General features: G+C 41.7%; 1 protein-coding gene across 8 annotated transcripts in view; it reads right to left on the reverse strand.

The window, feature by feature from the left end:
- The window catches only part of Spred (Sprouty-related protein with EVH-1 domain), a 215,361-nt gene that overhangs the window by 44,001 nt on the left and 155,404 nt on the right, over positions 1-15,956 (reverse strand). The window lies entirely within an intron of this gene.

The following is a 15,956-nucleotide window of genomic DNA, read 5'->3' on the forward strand; positions in this document are numbered from 1 at the left end:
GCAAAGCGTCTGGGGTAAACCATGGAAAGTTCTGTGGGGCCTGGATGTGGAAAGGGAGCTATGGTTTCGGTGCATTATTACATGACAGCTAGAGACTGAATGTGAACGAGTGGCTTTTGTTGTCTTTTCCTAGCGCTACCTCGTGCACATTTGGGGGGAGGGGGTGGTTATTTTCATGTGTGGCGAGGTGGCGATGGGAATGAATAAAGGCAGACAGTATGAATTATGTGCATGTGTACATATGTACATGTCTGTGTGTGTATATATATGTATACGTTGAGGTGTATAGGTATGTATATATTGCGTGTGTGGATGTGTATGTATATACACGTGTATGTGGGTGGATTGGGCCACTTTCGTCTGTTTCCTTGCACTACCTCGCTAACGCGGGAGACAGCGACAAAGCAAAATACAAAATAGAGGAAAGTGATTGGTTCTCAGTGAATGTAGGTTTGCGGCAGGGGTGTGTGATGTCTCCATGGTTGTTTGTTTATGGATGGGGTTGTTAGGGAGGTGAATGCAAGAGTTTTCGAAAGAGGGGCAAGTATGAAGTCTGTTGTGGATGAGAGAGCTTGGGAAGTGAGTCAGTTGTTGTTCGCTGATGATACAGCGCTGGTGGCTGATTCATGTGAGAAACTGCAGAAGCTGGTGACTGAGTTTGGTAAAGTGTGTGAAAGAAGAAAGTTAGGAGTAAATGTGAATAAGAGCAAGGTAATTAGGTACAGTAGGGATGAGGGTCAAGTCATTTGGGAGGTAAGTTTGAATGGAGAAAAACAGGAGGAAGTCAAGTGTTTTAGATATCTGGGAGTGGATCTGGCAGCGGATGGAACCATGGAAGTGGAAGTGAATCATAGGGTGGGGGAGGGGGCGAAATGTGTGGAAGTCGAGAACATTATCTCGGAAAGCAAAAATGGGTATGTTTGAAGGAATAGTGGTTCCAACAATGCTGTATGGTTGCGAGGCGTGGGCTATAGATAAGAGTTGTGCACAGGAGGGTGGATGTGCCAGAAATGAGATGTTTGAGGACAATATGTGGTGTGAGGTGGTTTGATTGAGTAAGTAATAATAAGGTAAGAGAGATGTGTGGTAATAAAAAGAGTGTGGTTGAGAGAGCAGAAGAGGGTGTTTTGAAATGGTTTGGGCACATGGAGAGGATGAGTGAGGAAAGATTGACCAAGAGGATATATGTGTCGGAGGTGGAGGGAACGAGGAGAAGTGGGAGACCAAATTGGAGGTGGAAAGATGGAGTGAAAAAGATTTTGAGTGATCGGGGCCTGAACATGCAGGAGGGTGAAAGGCGGGCAAGGAATAGAGTGAATTGGATCGATGTGGTATACCGGGGTTGACGTGCTGTCAGTGGATTGAATCAGGGCATGTGAAGTGTCTGGGGTAAACCATGGAAAGTTGTGTGGGGCCTGGATGTGGAAAGGGAGCTGTGGTTTCGGACATTATTGCATGACAGCTAGAGACTGAGTGTGAACGAATGGGGCCTTTGTTGTCTTTTCCTAGCGCTACCTCGCACACATGAGGGGGGAGGGGGATGGCATTCCATGTGTGGCGAACTGGCGATGGGAATGAATAAAAGCAGAGAGTGTGAATTGTGTGCATGGGTATATATGTATGTGTCTGTGTGTGTATATATATGTGTACATTGAGATGTATGGGTATGTATATTTGCGTGTGTGGACGTGCATGTATATAAATGTGTATGGGGGTGAGTTGGGCCATTTCTTTCGTCTGTTTCCTTGCGCTACCTCGCAAACGCGGGAGACAGTGACAAAGCAAAATATACAATATAAATATATATATATATATATATATATATATATATATATATATATATATATTTTTTTTTGCTTTGTCGCTGTCTCCCGCGTTTGCGAGGTACCGCAAGGAAACAGACGAAAGAAATGGCCCAACCCACCCCCATACACATGCCTTGATTCAATCCACTGACAGCACGTCAACCCCGGTATACCACATCGCTCCAATTCACTCTATTCTTTGCCCTCCTTTCACCCTCCTGCATGTTCAGGCCCCGATCACACAAAATCTTTTTCACTTCATCTTTCCACCTCCAATTTGGTCTCCCTCTTCTCGTTCCCTCCACCTCCGACACATATATCCTCTTGGTCAATCTTTCCTCACTCATTCTCTCCATGTGACCAAACCATTTCAAAACACCCTCTTCTGTTCTCTCAACCACGCTCTTTTTATTTCCACACATCTCTCTTACCCTTACGTTACTTACTCGATCAAACCACCTCACACCACACATTGTCCTCAAACATCTCATTTCCAGCACATCCATCCTCCTGCGCACAACTCTATCTATAGTCCACGCCTTGCAACCATACAACATTGTTGGAACCACTATTCCTTCAAACATACCCATTTTTGCTTTCCGAGATAATGTTCTCGACTTCCACACATTCTTCAAGGCTCCCAGAATTTTTGCCCCCTCCCCCACCCTATGATCCACTTCCGCTTCCATGGTTCCATCCGCTGCCAGATCCACTCCCAGATATCTAAAACACTTCACTTCCTCCAGTTTTTCTCCATTCAAACTCACCTCCCAATTGAATTGACCCTCAACCCTACTGTACCTAATAACCTTGCTCTTATTCACATTTACTCTTAACTTTCTTCTTTCACACACTTTACCAAACTCAGTCACCAGCTTCTGCAGTTTCTCACATGAATCAGCCACCAGCGCTGTATCATCAGCGAACAACATATATATATATATATTATCCCTGGGGATGGGGGATTAAGAATACTTCCCACGTATTCCCTGCGTGTCGTAGAAGGCGACTAAAAGGGGTGGGAGGGGGGGCTGGAAATCCTCCCCTCTCGTTTTTTTTCATTTTCCAAAAGAAGGAACAGAGTGGGGCCAGGTGAGGATATTCCAAAAAGGCCCAGTCTTCTGTTCTTAACGCTACCTCGCTAACGCGGGAAATGGCGAATAGTTTAAAAAGAAAAAAAAAAAAATATATATTATATATATATATATATATATATATATATATATATATATATATATATATATATGTGTGTGTGTGCGTGTGTGTGAGTCTGTGTATGTATGTACAAGAGTATATGTTGATATGTATATGTATGTATATGTGTGTGTATGGGCCTTTATGTATATGTATGTGTATATGATTGGATGGGCCGTTCTTTGTCTATTTCTTGGCACTACCTCACTGATGTGGAAAACGGGAATCATTTATTATAATACGAATAATGATAATTTTTCTTTCTTCCATGTTCATCATTTGCCTTTGAACTTGGCTGAATCAAGAACACCTGACTGAGCCTTGAAAAAAAAAAAATCTTAGCTTGGTTTCTTCCTTCATTCTTTTTGAAAGTAATACAACAGGTTAGGACTTCAAGCCCCCTGTTCCCACATCTCAAGTCACATTCAGTGACACACAATACATGGGTAGCATTCTTTCTCCTTTATCCCCACGGATGATAAATACAGCAAAAATGATAGTAATAATAATGGCCAAATGGTGTCCTACCTTCGTCTCATCGATGTATATCAACTAACTTATATTTCCCTCTTGTGTCTCCCCTGATGATGTGATTATTACACAAAAAGTGCACTCGGGAAATTATTGCGTTTCATTTTCCCCGTGGACTCAAATCATGCACAAAATTGTGATCCTTTCCAATATGTATATGTATGTATATGAATGTATACGTTGAAATGTACAGGTATGTTTATGTGCGTGTGTAGGCACTTATGTATATACATGTGTATGTGGGTGGGTGGGCCATTCTTTTGTCTGTTTTCTTGCACTACCTTGCTAATGTGGGAGACAGCAACTGAGTATAAAAATAATAAAAAATAATAATAATAATCATAATAATAATAGGGATATGGGAGAAAGAATACTTTCAATGTATCATAGAAGGTGACTAAACGGGGTGGGAGTGGGGACTAGAAACCCTCCTTCTTGTATTTCAATTTCTAAAAAGAGAAACAGAAGAAGGAGTCAAGCGGGGAAAGCTCATCCTCCTCGAAGGCTCAGGTTGGGGTGTCTGAATGTGTGTGGATGTAACCAAGAGAAGAAAGGAGAGAGAGGCAGTACGTTTGAGGAAAGAAACCTGGATGTCCTGGCTCTGAGTGAAACGAAGCTCAAGGTAAAGGGGAAGAGTGGTTTGGGAAAGTCATGGAAGTAAAGTCAGGGGTTGAAGAGAGGACAAGAGCTGATGAAGGAATAGCACTACTCCTGAAGCAGGAGTTGTGGGAGTATGTGATAGAGTGTAAGAAAGTAAATTCTAGATTGATGTGGGTAAAACTGAAAGTGGATGGAGAGAGATGAGTGATTATTGGTGCTTATGCACCTGGTCATGAGAAGAAATATCATGAGAGGCAAGTGTTTTGGGAGAAGCTAAGTAACTGTGTCAGCAGCTTTGATGCACAAGACCAGGTTTTAGTAATGGGCGATTTAAATGCGAAGGTGAGCAATGTGGCAGCCAAGGGTATAATTGGTGTACATGGGGTGTTGTTTTGTAAATGAAAATAGTGACGAGCTTGTGGATTTGTGCTGAAAAAAGACTGGTGATTGGGAATACCTGGTTTAAAAAGAGATATATACATAAGTATACGTATGTGAGTAGATAAAATGGTCAAAGGGCATTATTGGATTATGTGTTAACTGACAGGTATGTAAAAGAGAGACTTTTGGATGTTAATGTGCTAAGAAGGGCAAGTGGAGGGATGTCTGATCACTATCTTGTGAAGGCAAAGATGAAGATTTGTAGAGGTTTTCAAAGAAAAGAGAATGCTGGGAAGAAGAGAGTGGCGAGAGTAAGTGAGCTTGGAAAGGAGACTTGTGCGAAGAAGTACCAGGAGAAATTGAGTGTAGAATGGCAAAAGGTGAGAGCAAATGAAGTAAGGGGATTGGGTGAGGAATGGGATGTATTTAGGGAAGCAGTGATGGCTTGTACAAAAGAGGCACGTGGCATAAGGTGGGAGGAGGGCAGATCAGAAAGGGTAGTTAGTGGTGAGATGAAGTAAAGTTGTCAGTGAAAGAAAAAAGAGAGGCATTTGGACAATACTTGCAGGGAAGGGGTGCAAATGACTGGGAGATGTACAAAAGAAAGTTGCAGGAGGCCAACAGAAAGGAGCAAGGGTTGAAAATGAGGACAAATGAGAATTTGGGCAAGAGAATATCACTAAACTTTTGGGAGAATAAAAAGATGTTTTGGAAGGATGTAAATAAAGTGCATACGACAAGAGAACAAATGGGAACATCGGTGAAGGGGGCAAGTGGGGAAGTAATAACAAGTAGTGATGAAGTGAGAAGTAGATGGAGCGAGTATTTTGAAGGATTCGAGAGAGAAACTGCAGAGGTTGGTGACTGAGTTTGAAAAAGTGTGTGAAAGGAGAAAGCTGAGAATAAATGCGAATAAGAAAGGTTATTAGGTTAAGTAGGGTTGAGGGACAAGTTAACTGGAATGTAAGTTTGAATGGAGAAAAATTGGTGGAAGTGAAGTGTTTTAGATATCTGGGAGTGGACTTTGCAACGAATGGAACCCTGGAAGTAGAAGAAATTCACAGGGTGGGGGAGGTGGCAAAGGTTCTGGGAGCGATGAGGAATGTGTGGAAGGAGAGAATGTTATCTCAGAAAGAAAAAATGGGTCTGTTTGAAGGAATAGTAGTTCCAACAATGTTGTATGGTTGCAAGGCTTGGGCATAAATAGGGTTGTACGGAGGAGGGTGGACGTGTTGGAAATGAAATGTTTGAGGAAAATATGTGCTGTGAGGTAGTTTGATCGAGTAAGTAAGAAAAGGGTAAGAGAGATGTGTGGAAATAAAAAGAGTATGGTTGAGAGAGCAGAAAAGAGTGTGTTGAAATGGTTTGGATATATGGAGAGAATGAGTAAGGAATGATTGACAAAGAGGATATATGTGTCGGAGGAGGAGGGAACAAGGAGAAGCAGAAGATCAAGCTGGAGGTGGAAGGATGGATTGAAAAAGATATTGAGTGATCAGGGCCAGAACATACATGAGGGTGAGAGGCTTGCAAGGAATATAGTGAATTGGAAGGATGTGGTATAACGGGGTCGACGTGCTGTCAATGGACTGAACCAGGGGATGTGAAGCGTCTGGGGTACACCAAGGAAAGGTCTGTGGGGCCTGGATGTGTGGATAGGGTGGTTTCAGTGTGTTATGCATGACCGCTAGAAACCGAGTGTGAATGAATGTGGCCTTTTAGTCTGCTTTCCTGGTGCTACCTTGCTGAAGCTAGGAGTAATGAGCGTTTATGTATAAATATGTGTATATAATTGGATGGGCCATTCTTGTCTGTTTCCTGGCGCTACCTCGCTGATGTGGGAAACAGAGATTAAGCATAAAATAATGATAATAATAATAACAATAACAATAATCTTATTTACTCAAATGTACTCCAATTATAAGAAACTCCACAGGTTAGTGCTTAAGGTGATGCTGTGGTAGAGAAAGAGTGTGCATGTGTTTGGGAAGTGTGTGTCTACGGGGGACTGTGTTACGGAAGAGAAGGTAATGCTGTGGAATGGAGCGAGTGTGTGTGTGTGTGTGTGTGTGTGTGTGTGTGTGTGTGTGTGTGTGTGTGTGTGTGTGTGTGTGTGTGGGGGGGGGGGGGGGGGGGGGGGTGGCTTTGTGTTCCTAAGGAAGTGGTGGGTCAGGTGCAGATTCTTGAGCCCTAAGAACTCATGGGTCAGGCAAAAGGCCTTGATCTTTAGGTAATGGTGGATCAGCAATAGATCCTTGGTCCCCAAGGACTCATGGGTCAGGTGGAAGTCCATATTCCTCAAGTAGTGATAGAGCATGTGGAGAACCATGTTCCTTAAGTGGTGGTGGATCAGGTGCAGACCTTTGGTCCCAAGGGGCTCATGGGTCAGGTGGGGGGCTGCATTTCTCAGGTAGTGGCAGGTCAGGTGCAGACTCTTGGTCCCTAGGGACTTGTGGGTCAGGTGGAAGGCCATATTTCCTAGGTTATAGTGGGTCCCTAGGGACTCATGGGTCATGTGGAGGATGTATTCCTCTGGTAGTGGTGAGTTAAGAGCAAACCCTTGGTCTCCAGGGGCTTACAGGTCAGGATGAAGGTTGTGTTCCTCAGGAAGTGTTGGGTGGGGTGCAGACCCTTGGTATCCTGCAGACTTGTGGGTCAGGTGGAGGACTGATTCTCAGACAATGACAGTTAAGTGCAGAGCCTCTAGTTGTTGCTGATATGAGACACCTTTCAGGTAGGCAGAGTGATCCTTTACAACCACTGAAATGAACACATTTACTCTTAGTGTCTTTAGTTCGCAATGGAATGTAATCTTTCCTCGAGACTTGCTCTTCATCTTGACGAGACTCAATTTGTATGTCATCTGCATTCTTTAGTGTATGTATCTGTGATTTCCCTTGCAGGTGACAGTGATTTATCTTGCAAGTACCAGTAGTCTTACCTTCAGGTGACTGATTTTTCCTGTATATTCTACAGGTTTCTTCTGCATGTGTCACTGGTTTCCCTTGCAGGTGCTAGTAGTTTCACCTGCTTAGCAGGCATATATTCTCTGTACAGTAGATGCTCACTTAATCATATGACAGCATAACTGTCCGTTGCTAACTATGACTTTGTACAATTAACCCCTTACCCACTTTCCCATCTTACACCATTCTAAAAAAAAGCCTGCCTCATGACTGCATACATGTGAGGAGTGGGTGTTAACGTCAGAGCAAGACACCCATGTCCTCACTTATGTATCACCAACAAGGTTGATGTGTTGTTTGAACTTCACAGTCTAAGATACATTGCTTAATTACATTTATGAGAACAATGCTCAGTAACTTCCAGCCAGCTAACTCCACCACAACCACTGACAACCCACAGCATCCTACCTTAAGTGGTGCTACCTCTTTCTAGTTTGAACAAAAAATACAATACTCTAATAAAGTCTGGAAAAACTAAATATCCTAGATGCACAACACATGATAATATTTGCCAGGCAAAATGTTAAGGAGGCTGCTCTTTGGGAAATGTGGAAGAAACTTTGCCCTTGAATGGTGAATGATTTTGAAGCATAAGAGACCAAGAAGTAAACGATGAATCCCTCACTGGTATCATAAACAAAGCCCTTGGTAATGAAGAGAAATTAAGAGCAAAATAAAATCACTGATGAGGAATAAGCAATAGTTCACAGCCAGGGTATCAACCATTCTAGTGTCTGATGAGGTATAGAATCAAATGAAGAAGTAAGTAGTGAAAGAAATTAAAAACAGCCTGCAATAAGTGATGCAAAAAATTATTCCTTGTGATAAGGACCACAGATAAGCATTAAGATGTTACAGTAAATTACAGCTTGTATTAAAAGAATACGATATAGCATTCTGAGAAAGCAAGCAGGCCTAAATTTCAAGAATAAAAGTATTATAACCACTTCTCCCATTCCTCCTTCCTCACTAGCCATGAGATCTACAACTGCACCTTCCTTACCAGAACGTTCTAAAGATAAACTCACCATGGTCAGTTTTACTGTCATATGGTAAGTACATTATGAGCTGAATGTTATGCCAAAAATATGCTTACTATTCTGGATATCAAATGTCTAGTGATGGTGTTTTCTAGCAGTGGTGTTGGGTGGTAGGTGCCTGAGAATAAGAATTGGGTGATGATAAAATGGGCCATGTCATCATCCACCTACTAAACAGAGTACCTCCTATATATTCTCCAGAGTTTTATTAAGTGCTTCTGATAACTACTATTTGCTAATTCTTTGAGATACACATCCACAAAAATCATTTCCTGTATGTATCTTAGTTTTTAGGTGTCAGTGATGGGGGAGCTAGCTCAAGAAATCTAGTGAGGATGCTTAATTACTATTCTTTAGTGTCCATGTGCATGCAGACTTTTTGATTGCATAAATCATTTCACTAATCTATCTAATTCACAGCACTATAACAATGGCAAAATAAAGTTTTGATGCATGGACCTTAGTTTTTGTTTAGCAAATTCATTTTCTATTTTTCAAATCTTGTCAATCAAAACACATGAAAAGAAAGTACTCTAAAGTTTTGATATTTACCTGATGTTCATGCCAGGGGAAGGTTACATCATAAGTATACTTTCTAGTGAGTACAGAATATGAAGCACTGAACAACATATAAGCCTACTTACTCATTACTGTCTAATACAAGTAAAATACCATGAAAATATCCAAAGAGCAGAGTCATGTAAATATTGCATTACCATAAATCTACTGAACTGAAAGCTGTGTTGTGATGATGTGAGGCAGGGGTGGCCAAATTATCGTTATCCTGGTTGGGATGGTGACCCACTCAGGCAAAAGAGGCAAAGAGCCTTTCCAGTATTATTTAAATGAATGAAGCACAATGAGCCAGATATCAACCGCATATGAATGTTTATGATAATCATTAACTTGTGGTGCTGTTTTTGGTCTCTTTTTATATTTTTTTTTACCATGCTTTTGTTTATATATGACTGCTTTATATTACCATATACACAAAAGGAAGGAAAAATGTGGTTTCAGGAGTGGTAGAGGATAGGGGGGTCAATTGCTTGCTTTTAACATGTGAAAAATACAAGTGCAAAGTGAAATAGGAGGATTTGCATGTAGCATTTATGGATCTGGAAAAAGCAAATGACAGGACTGACAGAGATGCCTTGTGCAAATTTTTATAATTATAAGGAGTACGAAGAAGCAGTGAAAAGTACTTATCAAGGGTGTAAGGCATATGTATGAGTTGGAAAAGAGAGGGCAGTGACAGGTGAGAGTTGGTCTGAAGAAAGAGTGCATGGTGTCACCATGGCTTACAAATTGGGAGGTGAGTCTTACTAACGGACAAATATGCAGTCTGCAGGGGAGGATGAGGCCTGAGAAGTGAGTAGCTGTTGTTTGCTGATGACAGCACTGGTGGCAGTTTCTAGTTAGAAACTGCTTAAGTTGGTGACTAAGTTTGCAAGAAAGTGTAAAAGGAAGAGGTGATAGTATATGTGCATAAAATCCAAGTTAAGTTTAGCAGGACAGAGGGACGGGTTACCTGGGGTGTGAGTTTGAATGAAGAAAATCTGGAGGATGTGAAGTGATTCAGATATCTGGGAGTGAGAATGACAGCAAATGAAGCACAGACTCAGGGAGGGGGGGGGGGAAAGGTTCTGGGAAAAGGTTCTTGGAGTACTGAGGATGTGGAAAAAGAGGACTTTACTTGCCAGGGTAAAATTGGATATGTCTGAAGGTTTGGTAGTACTAACTATGTTGTATGAATGTGAGGCATGAGCTATGGATGAGGACATATGGAGAAGAGTGGATACATTGGAAATGAAATGTTTGAGAACAATATGTTGTGTGAGGTGGTTTGACATAGTAAAGGTAAAAGATGTGGTAATATGAAAAGTGTTGAGCGAGCTAAAGAGGGTGCTGAAATGGTTTTGACATATATAAAGAATAAGTGAGGAAATGTTGACAAAGAGTAGTACTAACAATGCTGTATGAATGTGAGGCAAGGGCTATGGATGAGGATGTATGGAGACGAGTGGATACGTTGGAAATGAAACGTTTGAGGACAATATGCCGTGCAAAGTGGTTTGACTGAGTAAGGGTAAGAGCTGTGGTAATAACAGAAGTGTTGAGAGAACTAAATAGGGTGCTGAAATGGCTTTGACATATAAAGAGAATGAGTGAGGAAATGTTGACAAAGAGCATATGTGTGTCAGAAGCGGAGGAGATATGAAGGAGGAGACAAAATTGGAGATGAAAGGATGAAGTGAAAAAAAGACCCGGTGAAGGAAAGTGAAAGGCATGCATGGTATAAAGTGACTGGAGTAATGTGGAATACAGGAAGAAAAGTGTAGTCAAAGGCCTGAACCAGGGCATATGAAGAAGTTGTGGGAAGCCACAAAAAAAGTCTTTGGAGTTGGCCGTTGATAAGGGACTGTATTCTTGATAACTAAAGAAAGGATAAGAACAAGACTACAGGAAGTGACATGCTATCAAAGGACTGAACCAGAGTATATGAAGCAGCGGGGTTAAAAAAATAAAAAAGTCTGTGGAGCAGGCTATTGATAGGGGACTGTGATTTCAGTACCTTACACACAACAGCTAGAGAAAGGATGTGAACAAATGGGGCAATATCTTCCTTTGTTCCTGGCACAACCTCACTAAGGTGAGAAACACCATTTCAATATATCCCTTCATGCCTATGATGCAACTACCATAAGCACTTACTACTTAACTTGCCAGCACTCTGCACATAAGCACACAAAGATCACTATACTTTATGACCTATGGTCCCGAATAGTGAATGCAACAAGTTTCTTGAGTGCTACAGGACTCTCATAAAGACAAAAGGTTTCATGGGATAAGAAATGAGAAAGTACATAACTATCATACATATCAGACAGAGTGGATATAAAGGAATGAGGCCATTTATTCATCTGTTCCCAGCACTACCTCGCCAATGCCAGGGGTGGGTGCCGTTCATTGGTTGGTAAGGATATTCAATGAATGTATGGATCATGGTGAGGTGCCTGAGGATTGGCGGGATGTATGCATAGAGCAGTTGTACAAAGGAAAGGAGATAATGCTGAGTGTTCAAACTACAGAGGCATAAGTTTGTTGAGTATTCCTGGGAAATTATATGGGAGCGTACTGATTAAGAGGGTGAAGGAATGTACAGAACATAAGATTGGAGAGGAGCACTGTGGTTTCAGAAGTGGTAGATGTGTGGCGTAGGTATATGCTTTGAAGAATGTGAGTGTGTGCATGTGAAATATCTAGAAAAACAGAAGGCTCTGTATGCAGCATTTATGGATCTGGAGAAGGCATATGATAGGGTTGATAAAGATGCTTTGAGGAAGGTCTTTAAGAGTATATGGTGTTGGAGGTAAGCTACTAGAAGCAGTGAAAAGTTTTTACCAAGGATGTAAGGCATTTATATGAGTAGGAAGAGAGGAGAGTGAATGGTTCCCAGTAAAGGTCGGTCTGCAGCAGCAGTGTGTGATGCCACTGTTGTTTAATTTGCTTATGGAAAGGGTGGTTAGGAAGGTAAATGCAAGAGTTTTGGAGAGAGGAGCAAGGATGCAGCCCGTTGGGGATGAGAGGTCCTAAGAAGTGAGTCAGCATTGTTCGCTGATGGTACAGCTCTAGTGGCTGATTTGAATGAGAAACAAGAGAAGCTGGTGAATGAGTTTGGAAAAGTGTGTGAAAGGAGAAAGTTGAGAGTAAATGTGAATTAAAGCAAGATAATCAGCTTAGTAGGCTGAGGGACAAGTTAATTTGGACGCAAGTTTAAATGGAGAAAAATTGGAGGAAGTGAAGCGTTTTAGATATCTGGGAGTGAACTTGGCAGTGAGTGGAACTATGGAAGTGGAAGAGGGTCACAGGGTATGGGAGGTGTCAAAGGTTCTGGGAACGATGAAGAATGTGTGGAAGGAGAAAACATTATCTCAGAGAGCAAAAATGGATACATTTGAAGGAATAGTAGTTCCAACAATATTATATGGTTGCAAGGCATGGGCTACTGATAGGGTTGTATGGAGGAGGGTGGATGTGTTAGAAATGAAAAGTGTGAGGATAATATGTGGTGTGAGGTGTTTTGATCGACTAAGTAATGAAAGGGTAAGACAGATGTGTGGTAATAAAAATAAAGTGGTTGAGAGAGCAGAAGAGAGTGTGCCAAAATGGTCTGGCCATATGGTGAGAATGAATGGGGAAAGGTTGACAAAGAGGATATATGTGTCAGAGGTGGAGGGAACAAGGGAACAAGAAGCAGGAGACCAAATTGGAGGTGGAAGAACGGAGTGAAAAAGATTTTGAGCGATCGAGGCCTGAACATACAGGAGGGTGAGAGGCGTGCAAGGAATAGAGTGAATTGGAACAATGTGGTATAACAGGGTCGACATGCTGTTAATGGACTGGACTGAACCAGGGCATGTGAAACGTCTGGGGTAAACCATGGAAAGGTCTGTGGGGCCTGAATGCAGATAAGGAGCTGTATATATATATATATATATATATATATATATATATATATATATATATATATATATATATATATATATATTATTTTTTTATTATACTTTGTTGCTGTCTCCCGCGTTTGCGAGGTAGCGCAAGGAAACAGACGAAAGAAATGGCCCAACCCCCCCCATACACATGTATATACATACGTCCACACACGCAAATATACATACCTACACAGCTTTCCATGGCTTACCCCAGACGCTTCACATGCCTTGATTCAATCCACTGACAGCACGTCAACCCCGGTATACCACATCGCTCCAATTCACTCTATTCCTTGCCCTCCTTTCACCCTCCTGCATGTTCAGGCCCCGATCACACAAAATCTTTTTCACTCCATCTTTCCACCTCCAATTTGGTCTCCCTCTTCTCCTCGTTCCCTCCACCTCCGACACATATATCCTCTTGGTCAATCTTTCCTCACTCATCCTCTCCATGTGCCCAAACCACTTCAAAACACCCTCTTCTGCTCTCTCAACCACGCTCTTTTTATTTCCACACATCTCTCTTACCCTTACGTTACTCACTCGATCAAACCACCTCACACCACACATTGTCCTCAAACATCTCATTTCCAGCACATCCATCCTCCTGCGCACAACTCTATCCATAGCCCACGCCTCGCAACCATAAAACATTGTTGGAACCACTATTCCTTCAAACATACCCATAAAGTTAAGAGTAAATGTGAATAAGAGCAAGGTTATTAGGTACAGTAGGGTTGAGGGTCAATTCAATTGGGAGGTGAGTTTGAATGGAGAAAAACTGGAGGAAGTGAAGTGTTTTAGATATCTGGGAGTGGATCTGGCAGCGGATGGAACCATGGAAGCGGAAGTGGATCATAGGGTGGGGGAGGGGGCGAATATTCTGGGAGCCTTGAAGAATGTGTGGAAGTCGAGAACATTATCTCGGAAAGCAAAAATGGGTATGTTTGAAGGAATAGTGGTTCCAACAATGTTGTATGGTTGCGAGGCGTGGGCTATGGATAGAGTTGTGCGCAGGAGGATGGATGTGCTGGAAATGAGATGTTTGAGGACAATGTGTGGTGTGAGGTCGTTTGATCGAGTAAGTAACGTAAGGGTAAGAGAGATGTGTGGAAATAAAAAGAGCGTGGTTGAGAGAGCAGAAGAGGGTGTTTTGAAGTGGTTTGGGCACATGGAGAGGATGAGTGAGGAAAGATTGACCAAGAGGATATATGTGTCGGAGGTGGAGGGAACGAGGAGAAGAGGGAGACCAAATTGGAGGTGGAAAGATGGAGTGAAAAAGATTTTGTGTGATCGGGGCCTGAACATGCAGGAGGGTGAAAGGAGGGCAAGGAATAGAGTGAATTGGAGCGATGTGGTATACCGGGGTTGACGTGCTGTCAGTGGATTGAATCGGGGCATGTGAAGCGTCTGGGGTAAACCATGGAAAGCTGTGTAGGTATGTATATTTGTGTGTGTGGACGTATGTATATACATGTGTATGGGGGTGGGTTGGGCCATTTCTTTCGTCTGTTTCCTTGCGCTACCTCGCAAACGCGGGAGACAGCGGCAAAAAAAAAAAAAAAAAAAAAAAAATATATATATATATATATATATACTCACTTTCTTAGTTCACTCCTTAAAGAGTCCCTTCTACCCCTATGAGGCTCTTGTTGAGCTTGGGAAGCCAGTTATATTCACTGGTTGGGATCACAGGTCATAAAGTGTAGTAATGTGTATGCACCTATGTGTGTGGAGAGTGTAGTGCAAGAAGTAAAGGCTTGGAGTATTCGTTATGGTAGTTACATCATGGAAAAGGAGAGTGTTTGCTGTGTTGAGCGGATGGGTGATGTCTAGAGCATAGTCAGAAAAAAGCGCCTCATTCTTGTCAAGGGAGTCAGGCTTCTGATGGATGGATGTCTGGTGAAGCAGAGCTTGAGACAAAGTTGGGTGGCCAATTGTTTAGTGTTTGTAATTTTCTTTCAGTGTGTTTGCTCTGTTAGGGGTCTAGTGTGGTACAGAATTAACTGCCAAGCATGTTGTGGTGTGAGTGTACTGGGATAATCACTGTTTCAGAGTGTAAGTGCTTAGAGTTTGAGTTTGTCAGGCAGTCAAAAAATGTTCTGAGTGCGATATTTTGTCTGGTTTGCAGTTCTGTTTTGCATATCCACTTTTGAGAGGATGGAAGACCAGGCAGGTGAGGCATAATTTAAAGTCAAGCAGATGAAATGTTTACAGAGGATGTTGAAGAAATCTTTTCTTGTGCAAATTGGGTGTCAGTTAGTATTAAGGGTTGATCTGTTTGTGTTCTGCTTCTTATTGATGTAATTGGTGTATAAAGTAGATGACGTGTGTAGTATTCTACTGTTTTTCTTAATTACCCTAGAACCAATTTCTATGAAAGAGTTCTGTTGCTGCCCAGGACTTCTTCTAAAAACTCCTGTAGACCAAGGGTGTGCTACTTCCAGTGGCAAGAAAATGTGGACTTCTTTGGAGTGAAAAGCTCTTTGATAAGACTTTACTCCGGACGAACTGCCTTGCTGAAGGTGACCCTTCACTTGCAAGCAATGCCCAGTAACACCTGTGTGTCGTATACATACATACATATATATATATATATATATATATATATATATATATATATATATATATATATATATATATATATATATATATATATATATATATATATATATATATATATATATATATATATATATTTTTTTTTAATTTTCCAAAAGAAGGAACAGAGAATTGGGCCAGGTGAGGGTATTCCCTCAAAGGCCCAGGCCTCTGTTCTTAACGCTACCTCGCTAATGCGGGAAATGGCGAATAGTTTGAAAGAAAGAAATATATATATATATATATATATATATATATATATATATATCCCTGGGGATAGGGGAGAAAGAATACTTCCCACGTATTCCCTGCGTGTCGTAGAAGGCGACTAAAAGGGGAGGGAGC

The sequence above is a fragment of the Panulirus ornatus genome, chromosome 1 (genome assembly GCF_036320965.1).
Source record: "Panulirus ornatus isolate Po-2019 chromosome 1, ASM3632096v1, whole genome shotgun sequence".
NCBI classification, from domain to species: Eukaryota; Metazoa; Arthropoda; class Malacostraca; order Decapoda; family Palinuridae; genus Panulirus; species Panulirus ornatus.